General features: G+C 40.4%; 1 pseudogene; it reads left to right on the top strand.

The window, feature by feature from the left end:
- Nucleotides 1–5,917: 5,917 nt before the first annotated feature.
- On the top strand, nt 5,918–6,282 carry LOC140613443 (non-histone chromosomal protein HMG-17 pseudogene; annotated as a pseudogene).

Below are 6,282 nucleotides of genomic sequence, written 5' to 3'. Positions count from 1 at the left end.
ATGGTTTACTCTTTTTGTCTTTGTTTCCAGGAAGATAGTTGGATTCAGCAATTAACGAATCTAAACTATCATCCATAGTCGATATAAGCTATCATTACCTGGAAGGTTTCTATGTACCAGGGACTACACTAATCTATGTGTAATCTCATTTGGTTCTCTCAGCATTGCTTGTGAAATAGGGATTTTCAGTCCCACATTCAGATGAGGAACCTGGCAGTCAAAGACACTATGTAATTTATCCAAGGATATACCACTAATAAATATATCAGAACCAGGATCTAAACCTGGTTTAAGTGATTTCCAAGGCTGTGTATGTGTGTACCACTGGATTTTAGGTGAAATAAATGTATTTTAATAGTTACGTTTTACTCTAGTATGCATTAAAAGTACAACTGATTAGGGACAGTTGATTAGGGACATTTTTTTCTTAAGGAAGGGATAGATTTTGTTCATTTTTTAAAGATTTTATTTAAAATCTTTAAATAAGTCTGGGAGAAGCAAACTTCCCATTGAGCAGGAAGCCCGACATGGGGCTCAATCCCAGGACCCCAGGATCATGACCTGAGCTGAAGGCAGACACTTTACCAACTGAGCCACCCTGGCACCACAGTTCTGTTTATTTTAAGTGAATTGTCTTTTGTAAATATTAAGTAAATATTACAAGTAAGATGTAAGTTAGCAAAAACTCATGAATGACTTTTAGAATATATGGTTTTCTAATAGACTTGACTTTTTATATTATTGAGTGACAGTTCTGAAACCCCACCCAACCCCTAATCTTAGAAATGTCACTGTAGCCTACAATTTCTTTATAAAACATGTATTTAACAAAGGCACACTGAGTGAAAATGTTGAGACTCAGCTAAATTCACTCACTAGGAAAGTGACTCCCTCCAAACACCAGCAGGACAGTGCAGGTGGTTTGAATTCATATCTCAGCAAAATTGCAAGTTTTATCTTTGATGAATCTTCAAGGTCATGAAATTGCACAATTTGGTGAGTTTCTAGAGTCCTCTGTACTTAGCTCATATCAGGTATCCTGCTATCTTTTTTTTTCTTTTTTTTTCCTTAAAGATTTTATTTATTCATGAGAGACAGAGGCAGAGACACAGGCAGAGGGAGGAGCAGGTTCCCCGGGGGGGGGAGCCCGATGTGGGATTTGATCCTAGGACCCTGAGATCATGACTTGAGCCAAAGGCAGGCACTCAGCCACTGAGCCACCCATGTGCCCCCATTCTGCTTTCTTTAGCTATCTAAGATAAAGGACTTACCTAAGACGAAGGACCCATGTTTGGTTCCTTGCACATGCTAGGTATTCAATTGATACTTATTAAGTGAATTAATTTTTAAAATGAATGCCCACATACATGCATGAATGAATGAACAGTAGGCTTTCATATGTAAGTAAGTTTTGAACATCTAATAGAGAAGATATTCGAGAAGGGATAAGGGAAAGTTCCCATTTTTCTTTCCTAATGAAAGCAGTTTAATACAGACATCAGGGGTGCCTGGGTGGCTCAGTCCCTTAAGCTTAACCATCTCTGCCTTTGGCTCACATCAAGATCTGAGATTGAGCCCCGCGTTGGGCTCCCTGTTCAGAGGGAGTCTGCTTCTCTCTTTCCCTCTCCCCCTCCCTATCATTCGTGCTCTCTCTCATTCTCTCTCTTAAATAAATAAATAAAATCTTATAAATAAATGAATGGATAAATAAATAAGCAAACAAACATCAAATCCATCCAGGTCAATGGATCAAGGAGTCATTCTTGTCCCCCCTACCAATCTAAGCCCAGTGTTGCAGACCAATTAATTATACCTTCTCCATCTCCCTTGCCTTCTTCCAACTATGGAGGCTTAAGCCAAATACTCTTTCTCTCAGTCATCTTTGTGATTAGAAGTAACCATGTGATCTACTTCTGGCCAATGAGCTTCCTGAAGACATTAACTTCCCGGCTTCTGGGCAAGAATCTTCTTCACTGATTTAAAAAGTCTACCACTGGGGTGTCTGGCTAGCTCAGTCAGAAGAGCCTGAGACTCTTAATCTTGGGGTTGTGAGTTCAAGCCCCACATGGAGACAATGTGGAGATTACTTAAATAAATACAACTTTTTAAAAAAAGTCTACCACCAAATTTATTATTAAATAAGGAATAAATATCCCTACCACCTAAGGCACCTTGCTTGAGTCTTTTGTTACTTGTAGCTGGACAGATGTAATATATTCATCTGGTAATGCTATCTATTCCACAGATTCTGTTTTTAAGCCTCTGTTAAGAACCAAGCCCTATTCTCTCCTCACCTTCCACTAAATTTACCAACCCCTCACATGTCCTTACTTTTTCTGCTCTCTTTATCCTTTGGTAAATGTCAGTCTTTCTTCTCCTCTATTTTACATTCTATAGGTCTCTAAGAAAACATCTGCTTGATTAATTCTATTCCAAAATAGAAAAGGAAGTCAATCAGTTTATCCATGCTTTACAAACATTGCCTCATGTGACTCTCTACCATCACGCTTTAGAATAAGCACTTTATTCCCATTTTGCAAAAGGAAAAATTCAGGTTAGCTGACTTAGCTAAGGTCATACAATTTGTTTGGTTTTTTAAAGATTTTATCTGTTTATTTTAGAGAGAGAGTGCGTGAGCAGGGCAGGAGGGACAGAAAGAAAGGGTCCCAAGCAGACCCCATGCTGAGTGTGGAGCTCAACATGGAGCTTGATCCCATGACCCTGAGATCACGATCTGAGCTGACATCAAGAGTTGGACAGTCAATGACTGAGCCACCCAGGCACCCCTAAAGTCATACAATTTGTAAAAGCCAGATTGTCTTAACCTGTTTAATTGCAAAAGCCATGCTCTTTCTAATTTGTTCTCTCCCACCTACTCTCACTTCCATGTAAATTGGTTTCTATCAGCTTTTTCTATTTGAACAACTTACTTAATCCACATATGCACCTCCAGTTCTATATTTGTATTTGTGTCATTTACAGCCAGCACTTAGTTATCAGTATCCATGGGGAGAGAGCAGTTGCACAGACATTCTAAACATAAGTCATATTTGTCTCAGAAACCCACAAGGCAATTTGTTTTTATAACATATTTTCCTTCTAATTCCTTTTTTTCCTCAGGCTAATACTAAGTTAATTTGAACGTTCTAAATACTCACCCAGAGATAGCAGAGTGAAAAAGCCCAAGCTGAGAAAGGTAACCACCTGGTGAGATTAGAAATGATGCTTGGTTGGAAAGTAATGTCTAATTGGATAGTGGAAAGTTAGCCCTAAAACCATATCCTCAGACTCTGTATTAGTCTCCTAGGAACACCATAACAAAATGTTATAGGCTCAGTGGTTTAAACAACAAAAACTTATCTTCTCACAGTTGTGGAGGCTAGATGTCTAAGATCAAGGTGCCTTTGGGGTTGGTTTCTGGTTTGAATTCTCTTCCGGGCTTGCAGACAGCCACCTTCTCACTGTGTCCTCATATGGCCTCTTCTCTGTATGTACAAGGGGATAGAGATCTCTGGTGTCTCCTCCTCTTCTTCTAAGAATGCCAGTCCTAGCAAATTAGGGCCCCACCCTTATGACTTCATTTAACCTTAATTACTTCCCAAGACACAGTCTCCAACTACAGTCACACTGGGGGTTAGGGCTTCAACATATGATTTTGGGGAGCACACAATTCATTCCATACAGATCCTGAACTTAGAAATTAATGCAACTCAGAAGGAAATGTAGAAGACAATAGAAGACCTGAGGGAGAAGGAGAGGAAGAAACAAATAGCAGCCAACATTTAGGGAGCATCTTCCATGTACCCCAGAAGGTGCTTTCACAAAGAATACACTGCTACCTCTCACAGCAAGATCCCAAGTCAGATATTATTACCCTTCCATCTCCTTTTTTTTTATTATTGTGGTAAAATATACAGAACATTACATTTACCATTTTAACCAATTTTAAGTGTATAATTAAGAGCCATCAAGTCCATTCAGAATTTTGTGCGATCATCACTACTATCCATTTCCAGAACTTCATTATCCCAGATGGAAACTCCATACTCATGAAACAATAGCTCCCATTTCCTCATTCCCCAGGGCCATGGCAACCTCTACTCTACCTTCTGTCTCTTCTCTGTCTCTATGAATTTGTCTATTCTCAGTACCTCATATAAGTGGGATCACAAAATATCTGTCCTTTTCTGTCTGGCTTACTTGGCTCAGCATGAAGTTTACAAGGTTCATTCATCTTGTATCTTATATCAGAAGATCATTCATCCTTCTGGCTGAATAATATTCCACTGTGTGTAGGTACCACATTTTATTCATCCATTCATCTCTTGGTAGACATTTGGGTTGTTTCCACCTTCTTATTATTGTGAATGAGACTGCTAGGAGCAGGGCCCCTGGGTGGCTCAGTGGTCGAGCCTCTGCTTTTGGCTCAGGGCATGATCCCGGGTCCTGGGATCAAGTCCTGCATTGGGCTCCTTGCAGTGAGCCTGCTTCTCCCTCTGCCTATGCCTCTGCCTCTTTATGTGTGTGTCTCATGAATAAATAAGTAAAATATTTTTTTTAAAAAGACTGCTAGGAGCGTTGGGACACAACATCTGCTTGAGTCCCTGTGTTATGGGATAAACTATAACTCCCCTCAACAACTCCTGTTGAAATTCTAACCTCTAGGGTCACAGATTGTGACTGTATTTGGAGAAATAGTCTTTAAGGAGATAATTCAGGTAAAAGAGGGTCATATGGGAGGGTCCTAATCCAATATGTCTTGTATCCTTCGAAGAAGAGGAGATTAGGATACAGACACGTGGAAGAAAGACCAAGTAAAAACACAGGGAGAAGCCAAGGAGAGAGGCCTCGGAAGAGTCCAACTCTGCCAACAGCTTTATCTTGGATTCCCAGACTCCAGAACTATGAAAAAATTAATTTCTTGGTGCTTAAGCCATGCAGTCTGTAGTAATTTGTGTGGCAGTCCTAACAAACTAATACACCCTGCTTTCAAGTCCTTTAGGCATATACCTAGAAGCAGAATTGTTAGATCATATGGCAATTCTGTGTGTAGCTGTTTGAGGAACCATCCTACTGTTTCCCAGAGCAGCTGCAACATTTCACATTCCCACCAGCAATGCACCTGGGTCCCAATTTCTCCACATCCTCACCAACACTTGTTATTTCCAGAGGTCTTTTTGTTATAGTTGTCCTAATGGGTCTGAGGGAAATCCCTTTCCTTTTAGAGGGTCAAAAAAATTGTTCCTCTCCAGTCAGATTCAGACCCTATACATACAGATTCCTGTTCTGTCCTTGCCTCTGTGCTTCCATACTCTCCCTCTCTCTAAAAAAGGGGAAAAGCCTCCGGCCTTCTGTGAGCTATTATCTTGGGGTCAGTTAGAAGCTATGGCAAGATCACAGAAGGCCTCATCTGCTCCTTCTGAAGTAGACAAATTTCATTTTGAGGTAATTAACTTAGAAAGACCCTCACACACATACACAAAGAGACATATTTAAAAATATTTATGGCACACTGTGAAAACTCGGCTTATATGTTCACCATTGCAGGAACAGGTAAATTACCTGCTCTATAGTAATACATTGGAACAGTAAACAGTAGCATTGTAGTCAAAGGGAATGAGCTATAATGATATCCCAGAAAGTTCTCCAAAATATGATATTGAGGGTAAGACAGCAAATTGTAAAATAGTGTACAGTATGACACCAGACAGCATGGGATTGGATCATTGCTCTGCCACTTGTTAGCTCTACAACCTTAGGAATTTTATTTTTACCTCTGTGCTTCAGTTTATTCATCTGTAAAATGAGAATAACAATAGTACCTAAGGCTCAGTGTGAAGAAGAGCCGAGAATGACCCCCAGACCGGCCAAAGCCCACGTGCTGCTGCATCCCTGCATCCAGCGCCTACGGCCCACTGCCGTCGTCACCATGCCCAAGAGAAAGGCTGAAGAGGATGCTAAAGGAGATAAAGCCAAGGTGAAGGATGAGCCACAGAGAAGATCTGCAAGGTTATCTGCTAAACCTGCTCCTCCAAAGCCAGAGCCCAAGCCTAAAAAGGCCTCTGCAAAAAAAGAAGAGAAGGTACCCAAAGGGAAAAAGGGGAAAGCTGATGCTGGCGAAGATGGAAAGAACCCTGCAGAAAATGGAGATGCCAAAACAGACCAGGCACAGAAAGCTGAAGGTGCTGGAGATGCCAAGTGAAGTGTGTGCATTTTTGATAACTGTGTACTTCTGGTGACTGTACACTTTGAAATACTATTTTTTATCAAGTTTTATAAAAA

The sequence above is a fragment of the Canis lupus genome, chromosome 21, assembly GCF_048164855.1.
Source record: "Canis lupus baileyi chromosome 21, mCanLup2.hap1, whole genome shotgun sequence".
NCBI lineage: Eukaryota > Metazoa > Chordata > Mammalia > Carnivora > Canidae > Canis > Canis lupus.
The sequence above is the reverse complement of the archived record's forward strand: the minus strand, read 5'-3'. Positions and strand labels throughout refer to the sequence as shown.